The 21,319-nt window shown below is 52.0% G+C and overlaps 1 long non-coding RNA gene across 3 annotated transcripts in view; it reads left to right on the top strand.

The window, feature by feature from the left end:
• The first annotated feature begins 2 nt into the window (after nucleotides 1-2).
• Nucleotides 3-21,319, top strand: part of LOC145720990 (uncharacterized) — a 70,783-nt gene continuing 49,466 nt past the window's right edge. For all 3 annotated transcript variants that reach the window (XR_014144441.1, XR_014144440.1, XR_014144442.1), the window contains exons 1-2: nucleotides 3-306; nucleotides 17,737-17,890. This is a non-coding gene — a long non-coding RNA (uncharacterized LOC145720990). The remainder of the gene's footprint in view (nucleotides 307-17,736; nucleotides 17,891-21,319) is intronic.

Raw genomic sequence — 21,319 nt, 5'->3', positions numbered from 1 at the left:
CCGCCCCTCCCGTTACACCCGGGGGAAGGTGTTCCCGAGACCGCTCCCATCCTCACCCCGCCTCCCCGCCTCCCCGGCTCCAGCCTCCGCCGGCGGAGCTCCACTATGCCAGACAGTTTCGACACTTTGCAAAGACAAAGACCAGAGGGAGGAGGAAGAGGAGGACGAAGAGGAAGAGGAGGAGGGAGAGGAGGACGGAGCGATGTGAGCTGGGAAGGGGGCGAGTGTTCGGGACACCCCCCCTTTATTCTCCTCGGAGCCCCTCATCCCCAAAGCCGCGGAAACTCCAGCGGGTCTCCAGCTGCGGTGAGCGAGCGCGCCGAGCCCAACGCTGCCGGGGTGCGCGGGGGGCTGCGTCCGCCGGAGTTGGGGCTCGGGCAGTTTCGAGTGTGTTCTCCGAGTGGAGGGGTGGGTGCCCGGAGCCGGGAACAGAAGTGGTCGGGAGGGGTCTAGGAGGGTGTCACACTGGAGGTGGGGACTGAAGACCCCAGGCGCCCGGAGGAAGACACACGTAGGGAGACCCCTTCCCCAGCCACAGCGTCACCGGGGTCTTTGGGAGAGGGAGGAGGTCCAGGAGGAGGCTGGAGCTCTGGAATCTTCAGCCGTTATTAGAAGAGCTGCTGGGACCCCGGCGGGGAGCCTGCGCGAGGTCCGGAGCAGCGGTCCCCGGGGTGGCCCCAGTGACACTGCACCCGCGCCAGGCTACAGTCTCCCGGGTCGGGGCCGCCAGAGGGCGAAGCGGCCAGCGGGGCCGCGGGTGGGATGAGTCCCCTCTGGGCGGCTGGCTCCGGCGCTTCCGAGTGGAGCGAGGGGCGCGGGGGCGCGCGGAGGCTGCCGGTGGTCCGGTCCCGCGGCGGCGGGACGGGGTTGCGATCGAGCCTCCAAATCCGCTACGAGCAGGAGCACATCCGGGAGGTGGCCATCGCCCCCGGGGACGCCGCCGGCCCACGTTGCTCCGGAGATGGTGGAGAAGTTGGCGCGGTAGCTGGACATGGCGTGGTGGGCAGGGAGCGATTGGGTGGGCGCAGGGGAGGCAACTCGAAACTCTTGAGTCCGCCCCAACCCCGTTAGGCGCCGCAGCTGCAGCGACATAATCTGACAAAAGTTAGCAACTTGTCTGTGTTTCTCGGGTGTGTGACCTGCGCGGGGCAGAGGCCGCTCCTCGGGAGAGCGCAGGGGCTGGCAGCCGCGGCACTGGGGCAGAGCGCCCGGATGGGGCTACGGCTAGATTCGGGATCCGGACCGTGGCGCAACTTTGAGCTCCTCCTTTCGCCGAGCGTGTGTTTGAGCGTGACCTTGCGGGAGGAAGCGCGGCTGAACTTGAGATGGGGGTTGAGGCTGCGCCGGGTCTGCCTTCTCCTTGCCCCGGGGGCCCGGTCTCTGGGGAAGGGCGTCTGCAGAGTCTGGGTTCCGCTCGGCGGGTGGCGCCCGGAGTCCCTCCAGCCTGCCGCCCCAAGGTCCTGGCCAGCGCCTGCCACTCGCGGGGCTTGGTGGGGGCGCTCGGAGGGTGGACACGTGCGCGCCCAGAAGTGCGCGGGTGGTGGGGGCTGGGCGGGTCACTGCGTCTCGCGGGCTCTGCGTGTCCCGCAGCTGGAGACGGCCCCGTCCCTGAGGGCAGTGACCCCTTTCCCGCGGGGCCGCGTCAGGCATCCCCCTGGCTTTCGCGTGCCCACCTCCAGGGACTCCTCGCCTCTTCTGGCTCACCCTCCTCGCGGGCCCCTTCGCCCCGCGGATTTGGGCCGAGATGGGCCCCCAGGGAGACAGCGAGCGCGCACCCCTGCTGGAGGCCGAGTGTGTGTGTTGGGACGGGGGGAATGCGGGGAGAACGAGGTTAGCAGGGAATGAGGTTGTCCAAGAGTCTTCGCCACCGCGCCTGACACACAGTAGGGAAAGGCTGTTTGCAAAGGCCTGTAGATGGAAATGCGCTGGCAGGGGCTTGACGTCCCCTTCTCTCCTTGTTCTCCTTATTTCTACTACGGAATTCACGTTCATCCACCGAATCAAGCCCTTTAGGCTTCTAGACGTGCCTTGAGCACCTACTACGTGCCAGGTTCAAAGCTGGGCTGTTCTTAGAAGCGGAGGGCGGAGCCGCCTGGTGTTCTTGCCCAGGAGCTGCGTAAGGGCGCCCGGGACTTTCGCAAAAGGCAAGGTGCAGTGCCCCCTTTCGGCTGCTTTGGAAACTGCCGCTTGGCTCCGAGGTGGGGAAGGGGCGCCAGAGGCAGGGTGCCTGGGCTCCCTCCAGGTCCCTCCTTGCACCTCCCCTTCCTGCCCCAAACACCATGGCCTGGCCATTTTCAGAAATCCCGTGGTTGGCTGAAAAGACCGACCAGAGTTCACCACTCCAGCCTTCCCCGCCCTCGCCCAGATCCCGGTCTTCCACCATCTCCCTCTCTGACGTTCAGGCGTGAGACTTGAACTCTCTGAATCTCAGTTTCCATATCTGTAAAATGGGGTCATTACTATTACCTTACAGATGTGTGGCACAGAGTGTTACATATACTTGTGTGAATGTGTGTGCACGTAGGGATATACACGTTTACACATTCACAACATATGTACATATTCATGCGACCTTTGACTTCAAGTCTGGGAAAAGGAATCTCATCTTACAAAAAATTTAATTTTGCTGAATAAATAAATAACAGAATGAGTAGGGAGCTCCTTCCTCCATCTTTGGACAACCCTACAAGCCTGGGAATGTGCTGCCCCTGCGTTCTGCTGGTCCCGCATTTGCTGTCCAGGCTTTACCTGTGCGACAAGGCGAGGGCCTGGGCAGAAGCAGGGTCTTCCCCTCACCTCACTGGGTTGGCAGGCCACAGGGCGCCTCTTGAACACTGCCCTGAGAATGGAAACAGGAAATGTTGCCAGAAGTGAGGGCAGAGGGCTCTCTAGGGGGCGTGGATTCTGCTCCGCCAGGCTCTGCCCCAGCTGTGGAAGCTGACTTCTGAGCAGCCTTCTTGCTGACCGCAGGGCCGTGTTCCCACCTGGAGGCACAGACTGGGCATTCCCTCAGCTGGGTTTACCAGCACCCCACTAAAGTTGGGACCCTCCGTAGAATTGGCTGTCTGGAGCCTTTGTCCCCGAGGTATGGTGGGGTGGATCCATCTGTGGGCCTAGTAGTGAGGGATCCTTGCAGGTCCTGGAGCCTCAGGGCTGTGTGTGGCTTTGTGCCAGGTGGGTCTCTGTCGCCCCTCTGCACCAAGCAGCCCCCCAAGCCAGGATATCTCCTGGAGGCAAGCTCTCAGCAGTCTCCCATCCCCCAGGAAGGGGCCTCTTTGAATCGCTGGGTCAGTTCACCTTGCTTGAGTCCCTTGCTTTGTGGCAGGCTGCTGACTCAGAGGAGTTATATTTGGACAGGGCTTTTTGCCTTATGGGATTTAAACCTTAACCCTCTCTCTAGGCTCCCTCCCACACCATGAAAAGCAACCAAAGTAAAGTAAGAAAAAAAAAAAAATCCACCAGTCATTTGCTTATCCTGCTTCCTAGTAAATCCTATATGCACTAAGGATGAACGCCACTGGCCAGTGGAAGAGCTGCTGGCCCGGTCACAGAAAATTCTAGAATAAGGTTCACAGGCACTTTGTTCAGTTGTGGAGCACATGGGGAAACTTCATACCTCCTTGTAGACCCAAGGATCTGAGGGCTCTCTCCTCTAATTTGGGCACACGAGCCCAACCTTGGGCCCCAGAGGAAACCCGTTCTAGTCCCAGGGCTGGTGCTCAGTTTGCTTCGTAACTTGGCACGCACACTGTTCCAGGCTCTGGTCTCAGTTTCACTCTCTGCAAAATGAGAGGCTTGGAGTTCTGCTGACATAGCTTTGGGGCCTTTAAAGCCTTTCTTCAGGAAGACAGCCTGCACCCTACTTGCTTATGCTCCAGCTCTATCCTTAGAACCTTCCAGATGTTCCTGGCATCGCAGACAATAGGGCCATCCTTGCAGGGATGCCTCCCTTCCCTTACTTACTCACAGAGAGTTCTCCAGACGCGCAGAGCCCATGCCCATTTGGTGAAGTCACTCGCCAGCAATTCTCAGCACTGGACCTTGAGAGATGGCCTGGAAGTTTCAGACTCTGGGGTCTGAAACTTGGCAGAGCCGGTAACATTTGTGGGGATCCCGAATGATGTGTGTGGCCAGTAAGAACCTTGGTGACTTCACCAGGACCAATTTGGTTCCCACTCCAAGAGCTGAGAATGTTCATAGAAAAAATTTCATTCAATCTTTCATATTAATGAAAACAATACTGAGGCCCAGAGGGGAAATCATGGGACGCTGGGTGACAGAGCTGACCTAGAATGCTCGCAGGTCTCCTAAACTCCCAAGTAGGTGAGACCTCTCTGTTTCCCCTTCCCCACACCCATATTCTTTTCTGCATATTTAAGTTTCCTCATTGGAAACTGGCATTCCTTGGGAACCCTGGGGTTTTATTGTTTCTTGGGTCTTGTTGGTTGCATTGTTTTGATTTCAGTTGAACCAACATTTATTAGGAACTTACTATGTTCTGGTCACCATGCAAGATGCTGAAAATATAGGGTTGGAAGAACATGTGATGGATCCTTCTGCCTTCCCCCCACCTCTGGCCTGCCCCTCAGAGGTCACCGTGTGGTGGGGGGGGGGCGGCGCCCAGGGGCATGAAGAGTATGTCGCAGCTGTTTGTACAGGGTGGACACGTGCGTGTGCTGACAGCTGGGACAGAGAAGGGAATGGGTTCCTGTGCCTTGTGAGACCCACGGAAGGATTCACTGAGGAGACAAAGCCTAAGTACCTAGGGGAATCAGACTGCGGGAAAGTAAAGTTATTTTCTTGAATGCTTTGAACTGATGTCTAATCAAAGTGGGTGCACCCTGCCAAGAAAAATTAAAGTAAAATAAAATAACAGACTGGGCGTTGGTCTGTCTGTTCTGCGTGGTTCTGCAGGGGTGAGGGAACTGAGATTTTAGGGGCTCAACGATATGGCCCCGTTCCTGTAGTAGGTGCCTTTCTCTGGTTTACTTTGGTGGGATTTATCATTGCTGCTCAGCCAGAGTGCAGGTCCCTGAATTATGATCTTCCAAGGGTTATGGGCATTGCAGTGATAGTATGTAAGATAGAGATTAGCGCTTTGCTTTCGCTTTAAAAAAAATAAAATTTGGTGCTTTAGCTTTAATCCTTGTCCTTATACTTGATCTCGGATTTAAATGGCTGCCTGGGGAGACGGGGTTAAAGGCATGGCAGGCAGTGTGTGTGGGGACAGTGCCCAGGTTTTCAGGCACAGGACTGTGTCCAGCTGTGTGAGCTCAGGCAAGCCCTGTACCTCAGGGGCTAGGGTTGAAGTGCAGGTGGGTGATTATCTCCGGATGCACGGTGAGGATTAAAATTCATGCACGGGAGAGTGCCCCAGGAGGGGCCTCCTCATATCCCAGCTAAGAGCCTGTGCAGGAGGGTTAGCAGGGAAAGTGCTGAATGCTGGAGGCATGGTATCCGAACAGAGCATGTGGGAAATAGAAGAGTTGACGGAAGGCGGAACGTTCTGGAAAGCTCGTGGAGAAACGCTTGACGTACAGGGCTGGAGTTAATGTTTAATGGTTTGTTAGTAACCCCCACTGGAAGGAGCAAGGCCGAATGACTGGGTTAGAGTAACAGCTTGCTTTTCTCATTTCTGTGGATTGCATAAAGCTGACAGTTTATCCCTAGGGCATGACACAGTGAATTGCCAGGAGCAGGGGTATCTGGGGGCAGAGGGGAGTGCACAAGTGAGGGTGCTGTGCGCCCTGAGCCCCTCCTGTGTGGCCTGGCTGGCTTAGCAACGGATGTGATCTGTGTCAAGGTTGAAGGCACCCGGAAGAGACTCAGTCTATCGTGGTTCACACTGGGATGAGTGTTAGCGACAGGACACTGGGGTCAGGGTATTTCCTACTGAGTCAGGTGGATCCAGACAGGGCAACCACTGGCCTAGGACTCAGAACTCCTAGCACCTGGTCCTGATATTCCACCTGCTCCTGGCTGAGGACCTTGGGTACGTCCCTGAACCTCTGAAGAGTCTCCCGTTTGCTCAGTTGGTAGATGGCACTGTATAATTCCCACCCTTGCCAGGAGAGTTGGGAGGGGTCCACAGGATGCGGCCATGGACCTGCCTTATTGTAATAAATACAGTAGCTTCTAATTTTTATTAAGCATTTAGGGTATGCCCAGAACAGTGGCAAGTATTTTAAACATTGACTCATCCCGGGTTCCAGTAGGAAACGTACACTCACAAATGGAGCAGAGTTTAATAAAGGGAATGTCTCCAGAGCTGGGAGCGGTATTTAGGGAAGTCAGCAAGGGATGTAGCAGGACCTGAGCCCAGTTACCACCCACCACCGTCCCCTACCCAGCCCCGCAAGAGGCAGATGGAGGGATGGGTGAGCAGGACCAGGAGTGTGGCAATAGGAGCTGATCGAAGCCTCTGAAGAAAGCCTCTCTCCTCAGCCTGGAGGGGAAGAGCCAGGAGGATAAGGCTGCCACCTTGCTCTGTCCTGCCTGCTTTTCACAATCCTTGTGCCACCAAGAGCTGAGCTCACCCAGCAGCCAGAGGCCAGGGAGTTCCTTGTTGGAGCTTCTCGGGGACTGGACAGGACTGGAGGCTGATCCTGCACTCACCTGTCATCTCCTTTGATTCTACAGCAGCCAGGGGCATGGGTGGTCACAGGATCCACAAAGGACAGAGCTGGAGGCAGGAAGGGAACTCCCTTCCTTAGGGCCACACCGCTGGTGGGAGCCCAAGTTTTAACCTCTGTGCTCTGTTCCCCTAGTAAGATGCAAGAATCAAGAGTAAGATGTTATTATTAAGACTTTATGTTTTCAGGGCACCTGGGTGGCTCAGTCGGTTAAGCATCTGCCTTCAGCTCAGGTCATGATCCCAGGATCCTGGGATCATCTGGCTCCCTGCTCAGGAGGGCGTCTGTTTCTCTCCCCCCCCCAACCCTTCCCCCATCCCCTCCCTCAAATAAATAAAAAAATCTTTAAAAAATAAAAAAGACATTTACAATTTCAGTACCGTCTTTGAGAAGCCGAGTAGCCTCAGTATTAAGGTTTCGGGGTCTGAGACTTATCACTTATTGCTCAGTGATCACGTCACTTACCTTTCCTGGGTCGCAGTTTCCTCTTTTGTCATGGGGATGATACTCCGTACAGTTGATGTGAAAAATGAACGAGTCACTGAACAGATGTTAGCTTTTGTTCCCGAGAGGGCCAAGGTTGTGAGTTGGGCGGGGGGGGGGGGGGGTGGCGGGTTGTGCTCCCTCTTGTCCTTCTGGTCTATTCCATATTCAGATAATACTGTTTGAATATTTTTGTCTTAAAAGTTTTTTCGTTCCAAAAATATCTGGGGATGTTTGGACCATTTCTTCTGACTCTATGTGTGTGTATGTACATGTGTGTACACACGTGTGTGTGTATTTTTTCTTCCTCCTCTGAACTATGTAAAAGTTATCTAACCAAGTCTGATTCTGGAGCCCTTAAGAGAATATAAAATGCAAGTTAAAAATCTCAGTAATTCAGAGAAGTTGAGAAGGAAAGAACATTCATTCCAAATTATTGTCAGAATTAAAAAGGGGGTTTCAGATGCCTTTTGGTAGGTCCACATGTGGGTATGCAAAGGAAATCGTTCCTTTGGATTTCACCAGCTATCTTCAAAAAATTCAAACCCAAATAGATATCATTGTGATAGATTTTGCTACATTAAAAAAAAAAATCCATTTGAGTCCACGTTGAACTAACAGACCATAGTGGCTAAAAATTCTCTTCATGAATATTTACTTAGCAGAGGGCTGCTGAGAAAAACCCAGCCACAAAAAAAAAAAAAAAAAGAAAGAAAAACCACAACCAAAGCAGACCCAGCTTCTTCTCTAACTGAGAGGGTGGAATGACTCCAAAATATTGTTTCATGCTCAAAGAGCCTGAAACAACTCCACATGAAAGATGAAAATCCATCTAATTGGGCATTTACCTTTTCAGAAATAAAAGGCTCAGCGGAAAGAAAAGAAAAGGAAAGAAGAAAAGAAAACCTCTTTCCTTGGAAGGCTAGACTGGAGCCCAAAATAAACCTCCCGAATCACGTGGCCCAGTAACGATGGGCTGTGTCCCCACTCCCTGTCTTTAGTGTAATATCCTCAGAGAGCCGCCCTCGGTCTGAGAGCTCAAAGCCCTCCTGAAACCCCCGAGCTCTGCATTCACAGCCATTGGCATCTGCAGCCCTGACCCTGTTTGAACTCCGTTCCAGCTCGTCTAGGTGCTGGGCTAGGATGAGGGTCCTCCCCATGTTACAGAGGAAGTGACTGACCCAAGGTCACACGGTCTCTTGCACGCAGATCTTCCTTCCATGTGCCCAAAATTTCCTCTGTGCAGAGTGGGGAGTCATAAGCCCATGCCTCCAACAGCCTGGCTACCCCAGCGCACATCTTCCTCAACTCACCCCTCACAGCCCCCACCTTCCCACCTGAACTGTCCAGATGAGTCGGGTGACCTGGTCCACACATGGGCCTGTGCTTGGGAAAAGGCAGATCCAGGCCTCTGACCCTGGTGGGGCCACCGCCCTTCATCCTGGCCCCTGGGGGCCTTGCTGTCTCCACCTCACCCTAGGCTCCCCCGATCTGCGTGGCTGAGTCTGAGAATAGTGGCAAAGGAACATAATCGAAGTCTTGGTTTCCTAAGTAGATCTTAGAGTCAACTTAAGGAGCCCAGCCTTTATCATCATAATACAACGCAGCACAGGACAGCACAAGACCACATAACATCAGATAGCAGCCACGGCGAGTGCTTACCGTTCCTGTAAAGTCGATCCAGAGAACCAGAAGCCGACTTGGCGGAGGACCAGCTTGGGCTTTAGGAAGCCAGAGTGAGCGCTCCATCACCGGGGGAGGCCTGGGGGAGAGGCCCAGGGTAGGTTCTGCTGGTGAGGTCCAGGGAGGCAGATCACAGAGTGGAAGCCCCAGGAAGAACCTGTCAACAAATACCTTGGACATTCAGTTAGGGGATTTACCAACCATGTACTTATTTTGCATGTAAATACTCTTGTCAAGGGGAGGAAGTCAGCGAGGACATGGGGTCAAAGGCAAGGAACAAAGGCATAAACAGAATTTATGAGAAAAGGGGAGAGAAACAACCAGCAGAGCCTGAGAACTGGGACTCTTGCTTATAAGTCTTTTGCAGGGTAAACTGATGAACAGAGCAAAGAGATTGTGTGCATTCTGTCCTCGAGGCTTTCAAAGAATATCCTTTCAGTTGATGGAGTTTCTAGAAAACCACAAGAGTTGAACTGTGGAGCCTCCGTGATGGCTGTCTTGGGTTGCCTGTGGCCGGGGTCTACCGTCAGCATCTCCACGTGGGGCTGGGCCAGGATGTGCTCTTTCCATCAGCAGACTTGACCCTTCCTTTAATATTCTTTTCCTGGTCTCCATAATAGCCCTATAAAATCACTGCTCATACATTTTCCCTAATCCCATTTTACAAATGTGGAAATTGAGGCTCAAAGAAGTGAAGCCACTTGCCCCAAGTCACATAGCTAGAAAGTGGCAGAGCCAGAATCCCTAACTGCCTCCTTTCTGCCTAAAGCCCCAAAGCTCAGGCACCATGCTGTATAATTCCCGGGATCATCCCATATCTCTACATGGGGGGACTGGGAAGGGTGGGACAGCCTCCCTAAGAGGTGCAGATAGAGAACACATCACACTGGGTATCTGTCCCCAAGCCCAGCCCGCAGGTGGGGCTCCAAACCTCTTCCCGGATTCCCCATTTGGTGCTGGTTGGATGGGTTTATTTAGCTAACCTTGGCAGTCTGGCGGGAGTTTAAATCTCTGCGCCGGGTCCCTGTGTTGGCTGATTACAAGCACTCATCTTTTGGGTTGTTGTCATACATTGAATTCAGAGAGCCCCACGGTGCCTGGGGATTGAGGAAGGGCTGGGAGCCAGCCGCAGAGACAGGACTGTGAGCAGAAAGGCTTAGTCAGTTTGTCACCAGGCGTGTAAACCCACCCAACTCCCAGGGCCTGCTCTGAGTAAAATGATTAGTAAAAGTTGCTCTTGCAACATTGGAAAATTCCCTTTTAATAACATCGTCACAATGGAGAGAAAGGTCTGCTTGCTGTTCTTCCTTGAAAACACTGTTAATCCTACCACCTGGTGGAGAGTCTGATGAAGAAAGACGGTTGCTTGGGAAACATAGGAGCTACCACAAACAAGAATGTCCTTGTGGGGGGTATTCCTGGTTGTTCCTAAAGCAAAATCTGAAATTTCAAACCTCAGTCTTTCGGCAAAAAAGGAAATTAAACCAGAGGGGGAGTTGAGAAGCCCGTGAGATCGTGCACCACTGTCTACGAGAAATTTCAAATGAAAAACACGCTTTTCTCGGAGTGGCTTGAAGAATTGGTTCCAACAGAAGGTCTGCTGTTATTTTTCCGTCTCTACCTGTGACCGGGAGTAAACAGAACTGAGCAAAACCGATCTGCGAACTCTAGGATTAGAAAAATTAAGCCGATGCCTAGATCTACCATGCCAAACAACAGTTTTGGATATCGGAGTATGCCTGCCTCATTGGGAATCTGCCCCTGGGATGAAGTAAAGGAGGTTTCTCTTTTCTCTGAGCAGGAGCCCTGGTGTCCTAAGCTGTGACCATTACCGGAGGGAGGTTGGGGGGGGAGGGGTGTGTGAGTAGATTGAATGATAACGAATGACAGAGTTCATGCATTTGCAGAGCATGAAACAAGAAAGAATTGTAGAATCCGAGCGTTTGCAAAGAGGCTTAGCAGTGCCCTTGTTCAACCTTCCCCCAGTCCAAGATTTCAGTTATTCATCTACTGAGTCATTCATTGGTTGGCCCAATAAAAAATACTGGCTCTGCCACTTCTTAGCTGTGTGACCTTGAGTGAGTTGCTTTACCTTTCTGTGCCCCCATTTCCTTATCTACCTCTCACCGGGTACTAAAATGAGCACTAAAAGAGTTGAGCTGGTACTTGGAAAGGGTTTAGAACAGTGCCCTGCAGAGTGCCCACCCTAAGGGCTTGCTGAGTGTGTGCTCCGATCATCATCATCATCATCATCATCATCATTATTCAAGTTTAGAAACCCTTTGCTCAGTCTCCCACGAATTGGCTCCTCACTTCCACTCTCCCATGTGGTGGTTATTCTGTCCTCTTGATTGCGAGATCTGTGCCCCACACAGTGGCCTTTTGTCCTGGACACCTCTGTGGATAAAGAAGCTCTTCCTCACACAGAGCTTCCAACCATGGGGGGCTGCCTGGAGGAGGTGGTAGGATGCAACTCTCCCAGGCTATCTGAATTTAAGGCTGAGAGAGTGGCCTGGGCTGTGGTGTGGCCACTGGACCATAGAGGCAGGTGAGCACACCTAAGACGAGACATTTTGGATATTCCCTGCCCTCTGTCTTACAGCTAAGCAGATGGCTCAGAGGCCCGACCTATGCAGTTCCTCAGCCTGTTATCGGTCAGAGCCAGGGCTGGAAGCCAGCCCACAGTTTCGAGCTGCCAAGTCCTGCCTTCATGGCTGGGTTTCCGCCCGACTTGGGAAGCTCAGGGTGTCCTAGAGAGCGAGCCTCCCGCGCCCTCCCCAGGCCCGCAGCCAGGGACCCCAGCGGCCGGGTCTCCCGCCTGACCCCCTGCACCAGGCTGTTGGCGTGGCACTTACACCCCCATCTCCCAGACCACCCGCACCCACGGGCTCCTGTAGACCTCCCTCTGAGCAAGTCTGTGCTGGGTTTTATGAATTCTGGTGGCTGCCTGCCCTTTTACCCTTCCTGAGCTTTTGCCCAGGAAATACCATGTACTGGACGTTTTGGACTCCTTTTAACCTTCTAAACAGGGCTCTGTGGTCATTCTTATTATCGGTATTTTGACAGTTGGAAAAACCGAAGTTCATTGGCGTTGGCCATTTGACCTAAGGTCCCCCCGGTTGGGTCGAGCTGGGGGCTGTTATGCCCCCTCCCACACCACCATGGCTCACTCTCTAAGGCCCATGGGCCAGAAGGTTCCCGGGCCCAGTGTGTCTGCCCTCACTGCCCGTACCAACAGCCTGTCACCAATCTCCCTCCCACCTCCCTTCCCTTTGTTCCTGAGAATCAGGTAAGAGGCCAAAAGAACAAAGCCCCCCCCTCCTTCCCCAGCCATATTTCAAAGGGCTATAAATAGGATGGTTCTTGGTGGCGCTCTGGTCACATTCAGCACGGACAGACTTTGTGTGATGCCAGCCCTGTCCTCTGGCTCAAGGTTTTCCTGATCAGCACAAGCTTCCTTCTTCCCTCTCATCCACAAAATCTTATTCAAAAGTCCATGGTCAGTCCTCCTGAATTAGGCCCTGCTTGCCTGGCAAACAAACCCGCGCGTTGTGGCTCCCAGTTCCTCCCAGATCGGAGCGTGGTTCTGGGCAGCCCCGAGGAAGCGGTGCAGCCCCCAGCGTCCCCCTGCTCTGAGGGCAAGTTCGGTGTCCCCGTCAGGGAAGGCCTGGGGACCGAGGGGGCAGCCAGGGCCAGGAGAACACGGGCTCTGGGGCAACTGCGGGACTGGGGCAAGTGACTTCCATGTCCGAGCCTCAGTCTCCCCACTTGTCTCTGGGGTAGCACTGCCTGGCCTCCTGGCCGGGAGTTGCATGAAATAAAATAGGAGAGGACGGCGGAGAGCCCCAGAGAACAGACGGTCTTCCAGCTGGAAGACGGTGGGACCTGCTGGCAGCGGCGGTGAGGGTGGACAGGGCCAGTGCCCATGGGACCCCATGGAGGAAACCCGAGACGGAACCGGGGCCCCTCCCCATCATGTGCTCAGAGGAAGGGGGTGTAAGAGGAAAAACGGCAAAGCTGTGGCTTGGGAGTCCTGCACGGCCTGCATTCTTTCAGTAATGAGGTGTGGCTGAGGTATCCCTTGCTGCACGTAGGAGAGGTTCAGCCAGACCCACGTTGGAGGAACCCCAGAAGGTGGAGGCTGGCGGCGGCTGGTGCACGTGGGAGTAATCACCAGCCGTTTTGGCGCGTCTGCCCCCCATGCGAGTAGCCCACGTCTTCATTCCTCTGGGCTTTGAGAGCTGACTGTGCTTGGCGCTGGGAACCCGAAGTTGAAGCTGCTTGGAGAGAGCTGGGAGCCCAGAGCAGAGGTGCAAACCAGTAAACTACACCGCCCCCAACTAGGGATCTGTGGGGGGGGGGCGAGGGGGACACGGATTGATGACCTTCTAGAGCCCAGCCAGGCTAGAGGGGGAGGAGAAGGGCCTGTGTACCTGGAGGAGGCAGCCCTGGCTTTGAACCGCACCTTGGCCAGTTTCCTGCCCTGTGGCCTTGGGCAAAGGACCTGACTCTTTCAGAGCTGCAGTTTGCACATCTGTGAAATGGGGGTCAGCCTGCACACCCTCCGCTCCCCAGAGGACTGCTGCAAAGATTGCATGAAGTCATGCACCCGGTGCTGGCCTCCTTGTCCACACTCATCCATCCACCGTTGGTAGTGATAACCTCTGCCCTGGAGAAGCACCTAGCCTCCGAATCCAGAAATCCACCCAGGCCGAGGGCTGTCCCTGGGTGAAGCCCTTTCCGAGGGGGCGGGTCCGCATGGGAGGACAGCTTTCCTGCCAGCAAGCACACGTGCTTCCTGCCCCAGTTGGTGCTCTTCATATCAGTCCTCCAGGCCGGGCGGGGGGTGGAGGTGCAGCAGCATCGAGAAGGGGCCGCTCAGCCCCTCCACCCTCGAGTCAGCCCCTGCACCCCTGGGGCTCCCCTGCCCTGCGCCCTGCTCCCCTCACCGAGCCTGGCCAGCAGCCCTGCTCCGGGCATCCCAGCTCCTACTCCAGGTGTTTCTGGGTCATCTCACCGCTGGCTCCTGATCTGCCCCTGCACCTCCTACATCTGGGTCACCTGTCCCCTCTGCAGACAGATCTGCCAGACAGTCTCCATGCTGATCTCACTCTCCGCGGTCATTGTGTTCTGGACAGGAATTCAGATTAAGAAATGACCCACCTGTGTGCTGACCGTCTCCCCCTCCCCCCAGTGCAGGGTGGTGCGGCTGCTGGCTTGTGTGCCAAGACCCTGAGAGTGTGCTGTTGTCCCCGCCAGGGCAGGGCATGGAGCCTGCAGGGTGCACCAGAGAGAGGCTCAGTGAGCGCTGCTGTGAAGTGCACCTCGCTCCACTGGGGAGGAATTGGTTTATCATTCAGGCTCCGATCTTGGCCATGACCTTGAGTAAGTTGCATACCCTCTTCAAGCCTCTACTTACTCATCTGCAAAATGATACACATAACAGCTGAGGTCACATCACTGTGAAGATTAGCAGAGCTTTTGAGAACTAAGCCCAACAAAGGGCTTAGTTTGGGAAAGCGCCAGCCAGCCCTTTAAAGTGATATCTGCCCCAATTCCTACTACTAGTTTCACTTTACTATTTTTGTTTTTACAGTGCTTTCATGTTGGTTTTTACCCACTTGTTTTTCAGTATGGCCTTGCAAAGTAGTTGAAGTAGGAACGGTGTCTGTTTTAGCAAGGCGCAAACTAAGATTCAGAGGAAGACCGTTTGCAGTCACACAGCCTGGCTTGAGCAGCCTCTCCTGGTCCGCACAGCCAGCCTCTGGGCACCCTGTTTTGGGATAGGACATGACCACAGGCCTCTGAGAAAAGACGTATGTATATTGAAAGGGCAGCACTATTATTCAGTGGGGCCCAGTGTTCACAAAGATCCAGATGATCACTTCTCTAGTGGAGGAGGGAGAGGCTAGGATTTCTAAGCAATCTGGCAGCACTCCTCTGGGAGGGATGTGGAATTTCGCGTCTAGTCCTCTGCTCCGCTCCCCAAAGAACCAAAATCAGAGAACAGAATCTCTCAGGAGATTTGTCATGTTCTAGTGCATGATGGCGCGGGGGGCCTGCCGATGGGGATGTTTTAGTAGGGGCGAAGAAGGAATGATTTATGGGCTCCCAATCTCCTGTGCCGCAGATAGAGTTGGTGGAAATGTTTCTTGCTTCCGAGTCTCTGGGTTTAAGCCCAGCGGTTGGCTGCTGACGGCCTGGGCTGGTACCTGGTGGCTGCTGGTTATATGGATAGAAATGAAGGGGCGAACGGCCGGGGGAGGAAGGGAGGGAAGCAGGTGGGGGGAGGAGATGCAAGGCACGGGAAGAGAGCCATGATACGGCAATCCAGAAGAAGTTTTCAGGGTGCGTGTTAAAAAGCAAAAGGCAGGGGCACCTGGGTGTCTCAGTCGGTTAAGCATTTGCCTTCAGCTCAGGTCACGATCTCAGGGTCCTGGGGTCAGGCTCCCTGCTCAATGGGGAGTCTGCTTCTCCCTCTCCTCCCTGCTTGTGCCCTCTCTTGCTATTTCTCTCTCTCTCTCAAATAAATAAATAAAATAAAATAAAATAAAATAAAAAAGCAAAAGGCAAGGAGAGTCTCAGTAGATCATTAGGCTGCCCCCTGGGATGAGCAGATAATAGAGTGGGATAATTACGTTTTCTGTGCATTTAGCATCCCAGCGCTGTGTTAGGAGCCGAGACACCTAGGGCCTGGAAGGTGCGTGACACCTGGGGAACGGTTCTAGCTTATGAAATCCCATAGTCGCCAGCATGCCAGTCGGGGTTGGGAATCCAGTGCAAAGGACTGAAGATAAGCACAGGAAGCCATGGGCAGCCGAAGGGTAAGGTGGCTAACTCGGCTTGGCGTGTGCAAGGGAGTAGGTGAAAGAAAACATCTTGGGCGCATGACATGTGAACGAATTGTTTTGTTCATTCTCTCATTCAGGAAATAGGAACCGACTTTCTCCCATGTGGCCAGTGGTGTGTGGGTGGTGGTGGCAGAGTGCATGTGTGGGACAGGCACGCTCGTGCTCCCGTGGGGTTATCAGGCTAGTGACGCGTGCTCTCTGGGAGTGCAAGGAGTCCTGGGTAGTGACAGTGCCTGGCCCCGTCTGGGCGGTCAGCAAAGATGTCCCTGGGAAGGGCCATTGATAGTGAAATCTAACGGGTGAGTAGGCAGTGCCCAGGGAAAGGGGACGGTGTGAGCTGGGGTTGGGAGGGAGGAAGGTCTGGGTTACAGTTTACAAAGGTCCCTCTGGGGGCTGCTACAAGCAGGGTTGGCCTCAGGGGAGGTGGCAGGGGCAGGTCGGAGGCTGGGGCCGTGAGCACCCCGTCTTCATTCTTCTGTCAAATATCAGGGGCTGAAAAGAAAGTTTCATTCCGGGAGCTTGCCTTTTCTGTGACACTGAGCCCTGACTGCTCTGGCTCAGGCCACGTTGTGTGTCTTCCGTGGAAACATCCCACCCCCTCAGCGAGCTCCAAATAGAATCTATTTATTGTCAACACCAGGCGCCTTTAGACAAATCTTGGGTCGGTCTGTAACTAAATCCTGTTGACTTTGCATCTAAAATAGCTCTTGAATCTTCCATCTCTCCTCCATCCCACGGCCGCCCTGCCTTAGTCCTGGCCCTCCACATCTCACAGAATCACCGACTTGGGGCTGATCTTTCTCTCTAAGTTGCGAGTTTATTGTGTTTTATCACCATTGCTGTGTGTGTAACGATTACTTGGTGGTTGTATCAGTGAGCTTTCTCTGCATAACAAACAGCTCCAAGCTTTCATGCCTAAAACAACAAACATTTGTTATTTCTCCTGATTCTGTGGGTTGACTGGACATTTCTTGTGTCTGGGCAGTGTGGCTGGGACTCAGTGGTGTGGTCTATGCACCAGGGGACCAGCTCAGCTGGGGTAATGTGGCTGCAGAATGATTCCTAGCAGCGAGAAAGGGGGATATTCTGGACATAAGCACTGTTGAAGCTTTTATTTGTGTCTTTTGTTATTGGCTCACTGGCCGAAGCAACTTACATGGCCAAGTTCAGATTCAGAGGGTGGAGAAGTGGACCTCAATTCATGTGGGGACAGGGAGCAAAGACACACTGCTAAGGAGGATGTGTACAAGGTGGCCCGAGCAAATGGGGGCCGTTACTCTATGAACCTGTCCCAGGGGCTAAGATGAGGACTGTGGAACTGGACAGAATGGGGGTGTCCCGTTGGGGGCTGTTCTCTACCACTTAACTGCCTTTGTCATCCTGGTCAGGGTTGTTCACAGCAGCTCTCCAAACCCCAGCTGCCCATCCATAAAATGGGATAGTCATTGAGACCACCTCAGGGATTTCATGAGAAAATGTGTGGTCTATACATCTCTCAGTGCTTGGGACACAGTAAGAGCTCAACCAGGGGTCTCTGTTCTTTCTCTCAGGTGGGGCCTTCCAAAGCCTTCTCCCACCTGGCCTCAGCCTGGTGGTGCATCCCAACCCTGATCTCACACGTTCACTATTGTTCACTATTTACATTTTTCCCTATCTTCTTCCTCAGAGACACTTTCCCCCAATTTTTTTCTTTTTGTCACACAGCATTTCACTCGAGTGAGGAGCAACTAAAAACCCATCTGCTCTTCTCATACTGAATTAGTCATTTCTCCCTTAGCTCTCCCAAATATCACTCACATCCTCGTATCACATTGCCCTGAGTTATTTATTTGTCTGTTTTCTCCACCAGGCTGAGCTTCTTGAGGGTATGAACTATGGTCTCCTCACCTTTCTGTCTCTGGTACTTGGCTGTGTGCATGGAACAGGATAGGTGTCTATTTAAAAAAAAAATACTTGATGTATAAATCATTGGGTGAGTTGGTGGAGCGATGGGCGAATGCCTTTGAATTGTCTTGAGTCATCTTCAAAAGACAGTGGATGAACTAAAGATCAAAACTGACTTGAACTTTTCTCCTCTTCCCTTCCAGCTGGGACCATTTTCAGAATCAAACTTTCTGACCTGGAAATGCCAATAGAAGAAATAATCATTGCCAGGACCTGTGGTGAGCAAACACTTTGAGCTTTGTGGCCGGGACAGTTTCCTCTGAGGACCTGAGATGGACAGTCCCTCAGCCCCCTGAGGTAAATGACTACCCTCTCCCCCAGCACGAGTGAGAGGTGTTGTCTTTTCTGGTTTCTTCCATAGATTAACTTGAGTAGCGGAGGAGAGATGTTCCCCTACGTCTTGGTCTCTTTGTAATTTGGCCTGCTCTCCCAGGGATATGCCATTAAGAGAGAACACTTTCTACCTCAGGGAAAAATGCAGGTCATTAGAATATCAAGCAACCTCATTTTCTTAAAAGGAAAGCCTTCTGTGTTCTCATTAAACAAGTAGGTAGAAACTGGATTAGGAACAGCCTCGTATGACCAGTGCGGGCCATCCCAAAGAAGGTCTGGAATGACACTGTCCTGGAATGAGGGTTAGCAATCAACTCTGACCCACAGGACAAAATTGGCCCAGTCATTTTTTATAAACAAGCCTCTATTCGTACCCAGCCACATTCTTTCCTTCAGCTATGTGTCACACCACAACAACAGCGGTGACAGGGGCTGCGTGGCCTGGAAGTCACAAATATTTACAGTCTGGTCCTTCATGGAAAGAGTGTGCCAGCCCCTGGTCTAGGGCTAAGCTGCCCACATGTAGCCACTCCATGTGTGGCTATTTAAATTTTAATTCATTGAACTTAATCACAATTAAAAATTCAGCCCTCAGTCACGCTCACCACATTTCAAGTACTCAATAGCCGTATGTGACTTATGGCTACCATTTCGGACAGTGCACACTGAGGAAGTTTCCATCAGTGAGGAAAGCTGGCTTGGGGAAATCTGTGGTCACCCTGGAATGCCCCTCTTCGCCCTGAGTGTCTAACTCAGCTTGGATACAATTGCCACCATTGTGGAAGAAGGAAGGTTGGTCCATATACGTGTGTGTGTGGCTGTTCTGTATGATTATTGGTGAGGACATCGATCTATTTATCTACCTACCTATCCATAAAAATGGAATTACTTCTAAAATTTCTTTGGACAACCAAACTATGGCCACTGTATATGAGTCCATGTAAAAACTAAGCCACTTGGACCTTGAGTTATATCAGTTTTATATATGCAAATAGGTTGATAGAAATATGAGCCTTTCCATGGTCATGGGAACATCAGATACAGTATAGGGTCTCCTGTAAAGGGAACGAAGCAATGGCCGTAGTGTTCCCCATGGGCTCAAGATGGGGCAAGAGAGATAAGAAACAGGGAGAGGAAGAAAGTGAGCTAAAGATACAGTGTTCGTGAGTCTTGGAAGAATGAGGAATGATGGAGACAAAAGATAACCGTGGGTTTACTTTCAAAGAATGTGTTAAGCAGAGTAATGATGATTGGGACCTTATCCCATCTCAGAATCGGGCTGAGCATAACCAGTTCTATATAGCAGACCCATGGGGTGAAGCTTGGACTTGGCAATAGTCCCGCCATCTTGGATGGGTCAGGACTGGGGGCATAATAAGAGGTTCTACTTGTTGAATAAGGCAATGTGCAGTGCAGAATAAGAGGGCCAGTCACTGAGCTGCACAGCATTTATGGGTGGGTCCCAAGAGGGAACAGAGAAGAAACTCTAGGTGGCCAGGGGGCCTATAGGCAAAGGCCCCACGTTGTGTCTTTAGGAGCTGGGCTTTCTCGGCCTTGGGTTGCACAAGAACTAGCAAGAACAAAGCAGAGATTCAGATGATGGAAAAGGATTGAATTGATATGTATCTGTACATCTAGATCTGAAATGGGCCCTGCCTCTCTTCTCTTGGTTGGTTTTTAAGCTGTTCAGCATTGCTGGTGAGTGCTGGAAGCACTCGAAACAGGTGTTTCCATAGTGGACCTTCAAACAATGGAGCTTAATGCAGATATGAAGTAATTAGAAGTAACAATAAGAAAAGGTCTTGATTTGTAGTATATAGTACCGAGCATATCAGGGACAACAGTGGTGGTGATGAGGGTGATATTAACAGCGATGATATCTTCCATCCATTTCAAGCTTGTTATGTGCCACATACACGATCTGGTAATAATAATTATTGTTATAATAGCTTCAAATTATTGTGCTAAGCACTATATTCACTTTTTCTCAGTACATGAACCCAGAGTATGCTTTTCAATTACATTTTTTTTCTTTTTTTTTTTTAAGATTTTATTTATTTATTTGAGAGAGAGAGAATGAGAGAGAGCGAGTACATGAGGGGGGGGCGGTCAGAGGGAGAAGCAGACTCCCTGCCGAGCAGGGAGCCCGATGCGGGACTCGATCCAGGGACTCCAGGATCATGACCTGAGCCGAAGGCAGTCGCTTAACCAACTGAGCCACCCAGGCGCCCCATTTTTTTTTCAATTGCTCAATTTTGATATAATTGCAAATTTACAGATAAGTTGTAAGAAGAGCCAAAAAATTCCTGGATACCCTTCACTCGGATTCCTTAAGTGTTGACATTTTACCCTATATCCATTCTATCCTTTCCTCTCTTTTTTCTGAAATCCGAAGATTCTTATAACGACAGTAGAACCAAGTCAGAAACTTAGCATTGGTTTACTACTGTTACCTGATCCTCAGACCTTATTCTGATTTCACCAAGCGCCCCCAGTGAAATCCTTCCCAGCAAAAGAAAATCCATTTGGCACGTGGCCTTGTTGAAAAATTTCCTTAGTCTTGTATTTTGTGACATTCATGTTTTTGACATGTTTAAGCCAATTATTTTTCAGAGCGTCTCTCAGCTGGTGTTTGTCTGATGCTCCCGCATGATTAGATTTAGATTTCATGCTTTTGCTGGGCATCCTGCAGAATTCATGTGGTGTCCTCGGTGCCTCATAATTGGAAGGCCGGTGCTGGTCTGTCTTTATCACTTGGCTTTATCATATTGGCTTTATCACTTGGTTAATGATGGAATCAGCCATTTGTCAAGGGGCCCCGGCTCCTTTCCGTGGAGAGTGGTATCTAGAAATACCTTTTGGTCATGAGGTATGTCCGTTGCTACTGAGATACGTTGCCTCTAGGCCCTCTGAGCAGACAGAGCTGGGAAGTAGGGAGTGTGGGTGTGTGTGCACGCACACGTGTGTGAGTATATACCCACGTGTACACACACATATACACACCTCCGTATTTGTGGACATGTGTATACGTAGCCGCATATACATGCATACCCATCATACACATGTGTGAGTATACATATAGGCACATCATCTAGATCATTTCTAAATCAGCCTACATATATATTAAAACCACCGTGAGCGCACACTGGTGATGCTGGCCTCAATATTCTTGAAATCTACGTCTGTCTTAATGATGCTGACCCAGTCCCACTGCCAATACCCCAGACCACCGCATTGATTAAACCGTGGGTCAGCAAATGGACTTCACAGACATATTCAGAACATTCCACCCCAAAGCAACAGAACACACATTCCTCTCTAGTGCCCATGGAACATTCTCCAGAATAGATCACATCCTAGGTCATAAATCAGGTCTCAACCGGTACCAAAAGA

The sequence above is a fragment of the Leptonychotes weddellii genome, chromosome 4 (assembly GCF_054177405.1).
Source record: "Leptonychotes weddellii isolate Sample4059 chromosome 4, ASM5417740v2, whole genome shotgun sequence".
Lineage (NCBI taxonomy): Eukaryota > Metazoa > Chordata > Mammalia > Carnivora > Phocidae > Leptonychotes > Leptonychotes weddellii.
The sequence above is the reverse complement of the archived record's forward strand: the minus strand, read 5'-3'. Positions and strand labels throughout refer to the sequence as shown.